This window comes from Stegodyphus dumicola, chromosome 11 (genome assembly GCF_044657685.1).
Source record: "Stegodyphus dumicola isolate Sdum_Otavi_A_Nest chromosome 11, ASM4465768v1".
Classification (NCBI taxonomy): Eukaryota; Metazoa; Arthropoda; class Arachnida; order Araneae; family Eresidae; genus Stegodyphus; species Stegodyphus dumicola.
Window position 1 is genome coordinate 39,094,536 of NC_140778.1, and position 14,365 is coordinate 39,108,900.

The following is a 14,365-nucleotide window of genomic DNA, read 5'->3' on the forward strand; positions in this document are numbered from 1 at the left end:
ATGATACGGCCATCCTAGCTCAACACACACGCCTTGAAAGCTTGGTCCAAATCATTCAGAGATATCTCTTGCCTTGAGCACTGGCTCATCACTTGGAAAATAAAAATTAATGTTACTAAATGTGCTGCTATGATATTCAAACGTAGCCCCCTCCCGTACCCTTCCATTAATATTAAATTCTTTGATGACTATGTTCCCTGGTCAAATTCTTACAAGTACCTAGGAGTTGTACTTGATTCAAAATTAACCTGGCGCCTTCACATTGAAAATGTTCTCAACAAAGCGAAAGGTGCTAGAGCCCAACTTTACCCATTTTTAGCTCGAAAGAGCAATCTGTCAATTAAAAACAAAATCCTTCTCTATACATCCATTATAAGACCTGTCTTTATGTATGCATGTACAATCTGGGGTACTGCTGCAAAAACTCATGTGAAAAAACTTCAATCTTTTCAAAGTAAAACCTTACGTATGGCCCTGAACGCAGCCTGGTACGTCCGTACAGATGTGATTCATTCGGACCTAAATATTAAACCTGTAGATTATCATATTAAAAAGCTTAGTCAAAATTTATTCCTCAAAATTGAACAGATTGATAACCGAGCACTTCAGGAGATTCCAGCATACGATCCTGCTATTCGCAGCTCACAGAAGAGACCAAGAGCCGTGATTGGCCGAGAGTTCGGCATCTACCCTCCATCCAAAAGGGCAAGACACGCCCTCTCAACATCAGTTCCAGCTCCCGCGCCATGAAGGAAGGACGTCTCTTCAGCGAGCTGCCATATAATTGCTTTTTTCATCCTCTGCTGCTACTATCAAGATCTTCAAGCAAAGTTATCAATCTGTTTACTTAAGAATCACATCTCCCGCAGATTTCAAATCTGCCTATGAATATTTTCATCGCGATCTCAATAATTATTTGCACTCCCCAACACAAGCCACATGCCAATGAGCCTATTAATCGTAAAATCTTTCCTATCCACTTTTTGCTTTAGTGTTTGTACTGTGTATAAAAAATTATAAAAAACCAAAACAAGTATAAAATATAAAATACAAAAAAAATTTTTAAAAACCTAAAAACTTATAAAAAAAATTATGAAACTTAAGTTTTTATTTTCTCATGTCTATCCCTAAACTTTCTCGAGCCTGTGGCTCCCTCTAGTGTGCATCAAGTAAATCACTTATGCCAAATTTTTCTTATTTCTGCTCGCTTTTAGTAATTCTGATGTGGAGGTAGATGGTTTTTAACCATAGGAACTCCGAAAATTTTTAAATCATTGGCAATAATTACACTACCATAAAGTGTTCTACGTTTACCTGCAAAAATCATCTGAACAAGACAGTACAACTTTGCAAACCCTGCTGCAGTGAACAGGGACAATCGGAAGAGGATTAAAGTAACAAAAGGTTTTTCAATTTTTTTCATTTGTGAAATTTATTACTTACCGAACTTTTCTTTGCGGAATATTTATAATTTGTAAATTTGATTTATGATCTTATAATTTTCATACAGAAAATAATGCAGAATACTATTTAACTTTAAATTAAATTACCAGTGCATTCCACTTTTTGAATTAATTAAAAATTCGTAGTTTCCATTATAGTAGTGTAGAGGTTATGGCTTCGTGTATATTCTTGAATTCACATGACTCCTTTTCCTTAAACATAACCTTTATTCACACACACCATAACTTTAAACACAACTGAAATAACAGAACGAAATAACAAAATCTACTAAACTAAAATTCAAACATCCTATGCTCCAGCTAAGGGCGAAGTGAGCTAGTTCATGGCCGCGCAAGCAGTTTTTACATAAACCACATGACGTGGATTGGTTGTGCATGCAGTTGAAAATCAGATTGCCACAGAGTATCCCCCGCAGTGACACAGTCACGACACAAAAGGGGTTGGCTGTAAATTTCCTATTTAAAATATGCACATTCGAATAACAGTTATACTTTAAAATTGTACGTGCAAAAAGAAATACAAATATATGAATAGTAATAATACATTTACAATTCTGATTGGAATATATACCCATACAATGCATAATTTAGTTAAACAAAAGTAATGAAAAGTTGATAAGCATTTTATGTAACTCTCAATGCATATGCAAAAAAAAAAAAAAAAAAAAAAAAAAAACATTAATCAAGTATCTATACACTGTAACATTTGCAGAAAACTACAAGAGAAAACTTTAATCATTTTTCCAGTAATTAGTTTTTAGGAAAATTAACACGACGTCCACTTCGGGTAACTATACTCATGTCCATAAATTAAGGATAATTCGGTGTCACGCGGAAATCGAACTCTAAATTAAATATATCACCTGTAAAATCACTACACAAACCTTCAAGAATCATATGCAAATTTCAGAAAGTAACCAGATGACACCGATGGTACGTCATAATGACGAGAGTGTAACAGAGTGATATATAAGGAATACAGGCAAAGAAGTAAAATTGTTCGCAGGCGCTTTATAAGCATTTCAGTGCAATAATCCAATAGTCATAACACAAAGGACGCATTTGGATGATTTTTTACGTGGTAGAATTATCGGCCGTCTGGAATGTGGGCGTACCCAACTGGAAATATCATCTCGAGGCTTTGGTAACGATTCCAAGATGATGGTAATGTGAGTAGACGTTACAGCACAGGTCGCCCCAGAGTTACAACGCCGAATGAGGACCGGTATTTGGCAGTTACTGCCGAAAGAAGCAGGCGGAGCACAGCCTCAGTCCTGTCTCGTTAGCTCTCTTCAGAGACTGGTACGACAATTTCAAGGCAGACCGTGTACAGACGCTTAGGGCAGATTGGTCTATATGCTCGTAGACCTGTCAGATGCGTTCCACTTACTGCAACTCACTGTCGCCTGCGGTTAGCTTGGAGTAGAGAGCATGCATTGTGGACATCGCAACAGTGGGCTTGTGTGCAGCAGTGGGCGAGTCCAGGTTTAGCTTGCAGTCTGATTCTCGACGGACTTTCATATGGAGAGCTCTAGGTACCCGTTACCACCAAGAAACCATCATTGAACGACAGCGTTACGATGGTGCAAGAGTGCTCGTTTGGGGTGGAATTATTCTGTGTTCCAGAACTGACCTGCATGTTCAAATTGGAACCATGACAAGCCAAATCTATAGGGACGTCATTCTGGAACAACATGTACGCTTGTTACGGGGCGCCATGGGTGTAAAATTTGTGTTTATGGATGACAACTCCCGTCCTCACCGTGCAAACATCGTAAGCGAATGCCTTTAATCGGATATCACCCGTATGGACTGCCCAGCATTCTCACCGCCATGTAATATTGGTTTTTTGTAAATAGGTTTTTTTTTTTTTTTTTTTTTTTTTTTTTTTTTTTGCAATTTGCTCCAGGGGAAAAAATCGCTAATTTTTTTAATAATATCAAATATATAGCATCTTTTTTGGCTCTTTAACTTTTGTTAAATAAATAATGTAAATGTTTAATATGTAAATGTAAATGTAAATGTTTATATTTAAAATTTGTGAATTTATTTTGTAACCTGAAAAAAATTGTATACGCGAAATGTCAGGAATCGTCCTGATATTTGCGAAAAACTCCGAAACAATCTCTCAATAATTTTGCTTAAGAGAAATTTTCGAGGTTGTTTCTCGGAACAGTTTTTCTACACTTCAATATGGTTTTAAAGATTTTTTTTTAGAATTGGACGAATCTATAGTCTTTAACTAAAGCGACGCAATTGGTAAAATGCTACTTCTTCATTCAAAATGAGATTGATAAGTAACCTATTAAAACCTTATATCAAATTATCCTTAATTTCACAGTCGCTTAGTAATCATCTTATGAATAATTTTTTTCATCTTTTACAAAATTTCAAAAGACGCTTACCTTATCTACCAGGCACTTTGGCACTCTGGTCGAAACTATTGGTCATTTAGCAGTCTCATTACCAAGAACTTAGCCAAGGGAGCACCAGAAGTGCAGAATTACACTCGTTATAAAAAGGAAGTTCCGTTTTTTTTTCTCTTTTAGCTCTTCTTAATTTTCGATTTGTTACATTAACTTACCCTTTCGTTGCATGTAACTATTCAATTTACTTTCTCTACTTACTACACAAGTAAAATGTATCATTATAAGCATTAAATTTGCATAATATGAGCAAAACGTGAGCTTCTATTCTATTCGGAGCTAGCGGTCAAAATGATCGCTGATCGTAGCAATATGTATATGGAAAACGCCGTAATGCTAGTGTTAAATTGTTTCTTCTGCTTGCCGATCCCCGCCAAATTTATCAGAACGTAATTGAGAATTTGGTTTCGAGCCTATTTGAAAATGATTCAGCACTTGATGTAAACTTCGCAGAATTTGAAATTAATTCTTAAATCTTTATTTAGAGATATAGTGCAGCAATAGTACACGAAGCTGCATATTTGTCCTGGCAAATAATTAAAGAAACAAACTTCTCGTACTAGGATAATCGCTGGAATACAGGCATTCAGGAACTGCAGCCGAGAGACTCTTGGTTTGAGCCATGTTTTATATTACTTGATTACCATTAAAAACGAACATGATTAACACCTCTGAAAATTCACAAAGTGTGATATAAATTTTATTAAAATATCTAAATATATAGATTTGATTATTTATGTGACTTAACATTACAATCCTTCTTAGAATACTTTATTTTCAGAATTATGTTTTACTTCATTTGCAGCTTGTATAATGATGACTGAATTATCATAGAACTTCGGTCATTAAACCAGTGCACACATTGATTACAGACATGTTGATTAAAATATTTAAATTAAAGAAAATCATTCTGTAAGAATATGGAGATTAATTTTTTTCACAGTGGCAATCCATTTTCCGTACCCAGTTGAGTCATGTAAATTATGCCAGATTTGTAGAGATTAATATAAAAGTAATGCAAATTAAAATGGATTGGTATTCTCGGTCATTGTTACCAATCAATGTTAACGCTTATCTCTGAGAACGTTTTAAGAAAATTTGTAACTTTTAAACAAATGAATACACCTTATGCTGGTTGAGCTCTCAAATAATTCGGAAATTTTGTTTTTCAAATTTTAAATTTCTTCATGAAATGCATCTGATATGGAAAGCGGTTTCGATTCGATGCTGCCATGGATTTCTTTTTTTAATTTCATTTACCGATAAAGATTGTAATTTATGAAAATTTCATACCCAAGTTTTAACTTACTACTGCAGTATATGTAGCTTATGATTACAAACTATGTCATTAGTATTTTTCACAGTTTTTTAAAAGAAAATGCGTTGTCTATTTTCGGAAGAGAGGGGGCTTTGGAATAAATTATAGTTGTTTTTTGTTGTTGTTGTTTTGTTTGTTTGTTTTTGCTTCTACTGTTTGTTTCAGTTTCTAAAAAATGGCTCACCAGCGGCCAAGCGGTAAAGACGTTGAACACTGGTAGTTCGGTCTGAGGTTCGAATCCCGCGAACGGGCTGGCTGCATGGGCGTTTTCGTGGTTTCCCCATGTGTAACCTGTATACGAGCCAGTTTCCCTTAGAAAGTCCTCTACGAAGGCATCCCTCCCTTTAGGCAGATAGCCCTCGTGTGCTTTGCCATAATTAAATAATTCAATCCAATCCAATCTGAAACAATGCATGACATTCTTGTTCATTGATACCGATCAACATTAGTATTTACCTGTGATAACGTTTTCAGAAAATCTGAGAGAACACTTTATTAATTCTAAACAAATGAATGCAGCTTATATAGGTTCGACTTTCAAATATTTGGGAAACTTAGTTCTCCAAATTCCAACAATATTTTAAATAATTTTCATTAAATGAATCTGACATGAAAACTGGGTTGGATTTGAGGTTAGTGTGAATTGTTAAAACTGTAATTGCAGTTTGAGATATCTATTATTAAAAAATTTATATCCAATTTGTTACTTACTAGTTTTTTCGTATACTCATGCGTTATATGTATTTTAAAATTAGGTGAACAAAGGTTCAACTCCACTGCTTAAATATTTCTCTTAAAGGAAACTGCTTGCGTGTTTTAGGCTAAGTAGTGGCTCTGGAATAAATTGTAGTTTTCTTGTTTTTAGTGTTTCGTTTGTATTTAAAACTGCGTTTTCCCATTCATGTTTACCGCAAAAGCTGTTGAAATTAACCCGTTACCGCCCAGTGATCTACTTATAAATCAGCTACTAGAACATCCACTGGGAATGATATCTTTTAATCACTTTTTTGGATTGGCTGATCAAGCTTAAAAGAACATACAAAATACTAAAAAAAAACTCAATATCCAATTTAAATTAAAACTTAGATATTCCACAGCTCAATAATTATCACTCTCTTATACTTCTTTTCGACGAACCAGATAGTTATTACTTTCATGCTTTCGTTCAACCACTCAGAGCGCTTCCCAAGTGATGCTTCGCCCATATAGGTGGCAAAGCAGTGAGGCAGTGGAGACTGTTGAAAGAGCGTTTCCTCTTTCTACTAGATTATGGGAAAGGCATGCATCAACTCGCATATAATTTAATTGCCTAAAATACTTTGATTGTCATAATTGATATTTATTTCAACACATTCGGACTCATTTATGCTCAGACGCATTTCAGGTAGGAAATCGCTAAAGGCATAGGCTGCGATTGGCGCTGACGCGCGGTAGCCCGCTCCTCAAACTGCGTTCGCCTGAGTCGTCTGAAGTTAGCCAAGTGATGCTTCATAGCGCAGCTTCCGATTTTATATCCAACGGGAGAAAAATTAACAGTAAGTTATACTTTTCATCATTAACAATACCTCAATACAATTTTGTGTTCTACATTTTCAATATCTTTTTAATTGTTATGCGTTATTTAGATTGAAATTTTTAGCATAAACATGCTCATCTAAAAATAGATCGTTGGACGTTAATGGTAATTAATACTGTTTTTTTTTTTTTTTTTTTTTCCATTTTTCATTTTTTACAGAATTTTCAGATGTAAAGTGTCTCACACCGCCGAGGAAGCACGAGGAAGCATTAGAATATACGTTTTCTAAGGACATTGAGTCAGATATACTAATTGCTTTATGTGTATAATTTAACTGACGAACGGTGCTTTGATGATGATGAAATGATTACTCCATTGGTAAAAGATCTGTCAGGCAATGTAGAAATTGTTTAACCCCTGCGGAGGGGGGTAAGTAGAGTTAAAAGAACAAAGTGCATCAAAAACTAGTATAACTGACTTCGGACCTAATATCACGGAGCAACTGCCGTCTACATCTAGCGCCAGTAATAAAAATGAAAATAAGAAATACGTTAGGTGGAAATTATCATAAAAGTTCTTGAAAAAAACTAAAATGGAGCCGAAAGGAAATTGAACAAAATGTAATTATACTTATGCTTTTAACGAAGAAGGTAAATTTGTGTAGGAAAAATCTAGAGAACATCTCAAATATTTTAGAAAATAAGAACCCATTTTAAACTTTTGAAGCTTTTTAACTCCCATTTTACGAATGTATAATAAATGAAACAGAAAGATATGCGAAAGCGTGGAAAAATAAGTCAGAGTTTTCATTTGCAATTGAGGATTTGGGAGTTTTATTGGTTTTTTTTTAAATTTTCTCTAGCTACCATACTTTATGTACTGAACGTGCTTACTGGTCAGAGGAAGGAGATCTCATGATACCGATAGTAAGAAATGCAATGTCCAGAAATAAGTATTTAGAAATTAAATGTGTAATCCCTTTTGCCAACAATAATTATGCAGCAATCGAAAATGCAATGCGAAAATCCGACCGAGCATTCCAAGTAAGAAAATTAATTACACATATTAATCACAGTTGTCAAAAATTTTTAATTTTCGGTAAATTTCTGTCTTTTGATGAAATGATGTTTATATATTACGGTCATGATTTTTTCGAAAAGTTTCTTAAAGACAAACCCACACGGTTTGGCTCATGAAGGTACTAAGTAAAATGTCCTTTTTTATCTCCATGGTTTCGCTACATATATTTGGGCCATGTGTGGAGTAAAAGGTCTACTGTTATAATTTTGACTTATATTGCAGTGCGGAGGGTTTCCACAATACTCCTCAAACTTCGAAACTTCACCTGGGAATACGAGTGGTGAAAAAACATGCTACAACCAAAGTAATGGATCCCAACAACCTCTTCATATTGTTTGGCAAATTTAATTCATATGGTATGCTGGTTGAATTAAAAACGCAATGATTCAGAGCCACGGGCATAATTAGAAACAACAGAACTGCTTCTCGCCCTTTAATGCCTGATGAGATATTTGAGAAGAAAAATCGTGACTACTGTTTCGACGAAAGTAACAAAATAATTCTAGTCAAATAGAAGGATAACCAATGAGTAACAGCTTCAAAAAATTTTGAGTACATAGAGCGTCTAACACAAGTTTCAAGGCATCGAAAAGGTTTGAAAGAAAAATCCTAAATTTGGCAACCTCTAGCCCGATATATAAAAACAAAATAATTGGTGTCCACCAGCAGGACTGGCTCTTAGAAAAACGAACAATTCAAATCTGTGGCAAAAATTGGTAATGGCCAATACTGACAAGTGTTATTGACATGGCTGTCAAGAATAAGTATATTCTTTTCAAATTAACAAATTCCGAAAAGAAAAGTATAAAAGAAATCCGAAGATATATCACGGTTGCGTACCTCAAACTAGGAACAAACTCTAAGAAAAATATTAGAAGACCATTGGTGATGTCATCTAGGCCAAAAGTGATAGACGCTGTACGTTTAGATAGAAACGGATACAGGTAAAACACAAAATCAAAGAAGATGCTAATTTCAACAATGTAAGGGTTTTCTGTTTTGTACGAAATGCTATATAACACTTTGTGAGAAATATTTTCAGCTTTATCACACTTAAATATTCAAATTTGCTCAATAAAATTTACATGAGTAAAATAAAATTTCTGTCTTTTAAATCTTTTTAGTTGTTTTTAATTTTGAAAAAAAAAATATTTTAATTAAATTCGTAATTTTTGAAACATAAGATCAGAGGGCAGTTACTTGTTCTTTTATTAGCAGAAGCGCCCATCGATCTATTTATAGATCATATGAACTAATAAGTGCGGTAAGTGAATGAAACTTCATTATTACTTTATTTATGATATATGAAATGTAATTTTAAAATATTTTTCAATAATTCTCATTTGAAAATAATTTGGACTTTAACTGGTCGTATTAAATTTCCGTACGAAAATATTCATATCGAATTTGTTACATCTTAACGTTTTCGTAACATCTTGGTCTACATACATTTTATTAAAATTCCTAAGAGAATTCCTGAGAGAATCCTTTTTTAGAAGTTTGATACTTGTTCATTAAGTATATTCCAATCCAAGCCGATATTGCCGGACTATCGCGCGATGTTGCAGGCTCGATGAAATCTGCCCAGTGGGCACCTAACTTTGCAATTGTCTGCGCCGATACGATGAGAGGTTTGACGTGAAAGTAAGGGGAGTGACCAATAAGTCACATGGTCCAAGCTGGATCGAAAGCCAAAATGGGTTTTTCATCTATTTTTAAATGAAATTGCCCTGCTTATTAGATAGAGCAGTGACTGTGGTATAAATTGTAGTCTGCGCATTTTTAATATGTTAGAAAATTTATTTTTCAATAGACACAAATGTACTTTACTTCATTTGGATAGTTTTAATGTTCTGATCTGTTTATCATGTCCCACGGAAGCGTTGGTAGAATATATCTAATAAAGGAAGGGATGCTGGAAGTTTTCAAAATTTTATTTTGTTTAAGAAATTGGACCCGATGAAGAATTTCATAGCGAATTTACATCCAGTTTATCCGACGAGGACTGGAATGTTCCTGCTGAAACAAGTGAATCCGATTCGTCTGATGGAGAACCTGTTCACGAAACAGAAAAGGGTAGTAAAAATTTAGATCATGATCTCAAAGACTGCAATCTGATCCATTTGGCCTTGTTTCGGATATCTGAAATGCTTTTATAGAACACTGCTTGAAATGTTATAAACCGTGTAAAAATATAGCAGTGGATGAACAATTATTTTCCATAAAGACCCGATGCTGATTTATTCAGTACATGCCTAAAAGGCCTGAAAAATTCGGCATTAAATTTTGACTTGCTACTGATGTGCAGTCAAAATATTCACTGAATGAATTTCCCTATTTGGAAGAAGTCGAAACAAGACCAGCAGAAGAAACAGCTGCGTTGGCACAACAAATCGTTCAAAAAGATAAGTAACTTGTTCTTTCAAAAATAAGAGATGAGTTTTGTTCAATAAGATTTCTAAGCATGACGATATAATGCTTACTTCTTATCAAGGGGAAAAAATCAAGAACGTCCTGCTCCTGAGTACCATGCGCCCAACATTGGAAATCGCATGGGACCAAGTATGGAGTTGATGGTTTAGGACCCACTGGCAAAACAATACTCAGTGAAATACTCAAGCATCCCTTGGCCAGTTCAAGGTTTTTTAAATATTCTTGATTTGGTCATGATAACTGCATGGGTAATTTATAAGGAAACAATTGAATATAAGAATATCAGCCGTTGTGATTTTATTTTGAATACGGTTGAGGAGCTTCGAAAGATGTAAATTTCATCCAAAATTCACAAACTTTCAGTATCTACCGAAACGAGAAGTGGTAGTTGCGCCAAACCTTCCCTTAAGCATAAATACTGACAAATAAATGCACGCAGAGAAATTTAGTAATCTGTATGCACTGCAAAACCGATTATGTTAAGTACTAATTACTATGTGTCATTTTTAATATATTTTCTTTCATACTGAAAATTTTTGTGAGACAATTTATTAAATGATAAGAAGTTTACAAATATCTAGATTGGTTTTTCTTCTCTTTTAGCTCGTTGTTATATTAAATTATATTTCGAGTAAGGCATTTACTCACTTTATTTTGCTCTTTGCTACATTAAATTATCTTTTGGTTGCATGTATTTGCTCAATTTACTTTTTTTACTTATTAAACAAGCAAAATGTATCGTTTTAAGCATGACTTTACATAATATTAGCAAAAAGCGAGTCTTTTCTTCTATTCGGAACAAGCGGTCAAAATAGCCGCTTATCGTTGTTATAGGTATACAGAAAACTCCGTAATGCTAGAGTCAAAAGCAATTAAAAATGAGCCCTTGTTCGTGCAGGAAATCTCACAAATATATCCTTTCCTTTCTAAACAAAGGCAATATATTTTCGTTCATTGCTATCGACCAATTGTAGAATTTATCTTTCATAACGTTTTAAGAAAATCTGTGACATCCTTTAAACTAACATTTAAACAAACGAATGCCGCTTATAGAGGTTGTTCCAAATCCTTCGGAAAATTAGTTCTTCAAATTAAAAATAATTCAAATTTCTTCATGAAATACATGACAGGGAAACAGATTTCACTTCGATTATGCCATGGACCTTTAAAATAAAGTTTACTGCTTAGATTATTTTTGTTTTAAAAGATTATAAGAATTTTATTAATCACTAGTTTTTTCGTACTGTCTTCTGCTATATTCAATTGAAATTAGAATCTAGTAAAAAAGGTTCTGTAATAAGTCTTTTTTTAAATTAAACTGCTTGGCCTGTTTGACGCAGAGCGGTAGTTAAGGAATAAATTGCAGTCTTCCCGTCCGTTTGCTGTTCGTTGCAAAATCTTTGAAGAACGCATTTTATAAGTTTTATTTAGAGCGTGTATAACGATTATTCAACGCTTTATATAAGATTGAAGGAATTTTAAAGGAATTCTAAAATCCTTATGTAGGAAGGCATTCTTAAGAATGCAAATTCTTCAAGTGAAAAAAAATTGACAGCCTGAAGATTTGAAAAATTTGAAAAAAAATTGTCTTAGAGATTTAAAAAGTTTAGTACTGTTTTAGAATTTAAGACCGCCTTTTTAAACTTCCACCGAAAGTTTTTAGCAATTAAAGTATATACGAACTTTAAGGGCTTTCTGCTAAATTTCAAACGTTAAAACATACCTGAAAGGTATTAGTATTAATAAAGAATTGTCAGCAATTTTTTTTCTTTTTTTAACTTCACGAAAATCCATTCTATCTTCTTTTCTAATGCGAATTTCTTAAAATAACCAGTGTTGAGCAATTTCCCCTCTCGACTGCTGGTGGATTCCCTGCTGTAAGTAAAAAAGACTCAACATTTAATTTCGCGTGTTCCAATAATACACGAAGCGGTATATTTACTCTAGCAAATAATCAAAGAAAGAAAAACTTCTGATACTCGGATAGTCGCTTGAATGCAGGCATTCAACAGCCCTAGCATAGAGTCTCTTTTCCGTTTGAAGCATAAATGCAGAGAAGTCCAACCTTTTAGTTTCCCTGAGCCACACTTGTAGAACATTTTCTTCATCTTTAACTTCAGAGGTCCGCCTGCGGCCTGGAATAAACTACCCGTGTTCAGTAATTTTACCCCTTGCTTACTGTTGGGCCCCTACATTAAGCAAACATGTCCTAACTTTTAATTTTCCGCGCGCCGCTATAATACACGAAGCTTCATATTTATCCTGGCAAATAATGTAAGAAACAAAAAGTTCTCACACTCGAATAGGCACTTTTGAATACAGACATTCAGCAGCTATAGCATGGGCTGTTTTCTGTTTAATGCTTTAAGTGGCTCGTACAGCTTAAAAACTTTAAGATCATCGAATATGTTACTGTTGCAGAAATTGGAATAACTTATTTATTTTAAAGAAACGACTTCCTCCAAAATTTCAACTTTTTACAGCTGCCTACATAATATACCTGCTTTGGGAACTAGTACCCAGAAATTTTGTGCTGCCAAAAATAGTTTTCTAATTTAATCTGCTTTATGACAAAATGTTTTATTTGTTCAAGTCATGTTTCTACCTTCCGCGTATAGTTTAAAATATTCTGTTACATAATTTTATTCCATATTTAATATATAGCTTTTAAAACATTTGAAATCTGCCGTGAACCAAAAATCCTAAGAATTTCATGTTAAATTTTTCTTTTATTTTGAGTTTATAAAATACATTTTATTAGAAAAATGTGTAATGCTTTCATGCATAACTTTTTTTAATATTAAAATATTCATCAGATTTGAGTTACAAGATAGTGCCCATATAACGAATTCTATCAAATTTCATGTATATACCATTAGCCATTTTTAAATTATCATGAGCACAATAGTGAAAAACCATGTTTTGAGAAACTAAGTTATACCTGGAAAGTAAAAACTTACTTCTAAGTAAATACTTCAGTAAAGGTGTCTGTAATGCCATAAAGTATATCATACATACGAATCGTTGAATATAGCTTCCAAAAAGCAACTGTAAAATACTAAAAATATTATGCGTACAAATGCGAAAAATCATATTCTGAATTTGGAGAAAAAATGTGATTCTTAATATACATGTCTTTCAAATACAATTTTCTAATGATTTTACCTGGTATTTATGCATGATATATGTATTTTCTGAATGATGTATAAGTAATATATAAGTTTTAACAATTTTGCGTAAGAATTATTAGCATAAGATGCCCTAAAATTAGCATAATACAAGACAGAAAATATTGGGTTTGTATTGAAGATATATCTAAGGCACTTTTGTACAAATAATTTGCTTGCATATAACCACGAACAAAAACATATTACATTTTCTGAAAGTTCTTGCACGCAAACTTTGAACACAGTAATTCAAATTTCGAACACAAAACATGATGAAATAATTAAATTAATTTCACCATTAATTTACCATAATTCATCCAGTTAGTTTTCCCATAGTGAAGCTCCCATAGTGAAGCCCATCCATGAAGCTAAAGGCTTCAGAATATTTTGTCACCATTTGTATTATAAAAAAATATAGTAACTAGTATAAGAAATTTCAAATCCTAGCTGTACGACGATGTGCGTCCTATTTCGTACATCTTTTTTTAAACCCTGCAAACGTTAATATGATATTAATATTCAATCTACTGGTTAAACCTCACTAGTAGTTATTTGCCAGCAGTGGAGTGACGATAAATATACATTTACTGGGTGTTTTTCTTTAAACATTTTCTCTGTCGCCAAATACCCCATGCCGAAGTATTTTGCTTTGAGAAGTTAAAGTAGAACAACCACTTTTTGCACAAATAAGTTGCTGTTAATCGACATGCTCCATTAAAATCAATCTGCAGTTTATTTACTATCGTTGACATCTGCCACTTTTTTTATGTAATAGCGAAACATTTCTCGGGTGTTCTACTTACTACACTAAAATTTGTATGAAAGTTTTAGCATTCATGCCAAAATCATTTCAATAAAAGCGGCAAAATATTTAATATGCTTGATTCATTTGCTACATCATCAAAGGCAGCACAGTAAAATTCCGACTGTCTCTCATTCAACTAACCGAAAAGCTCAAGTTA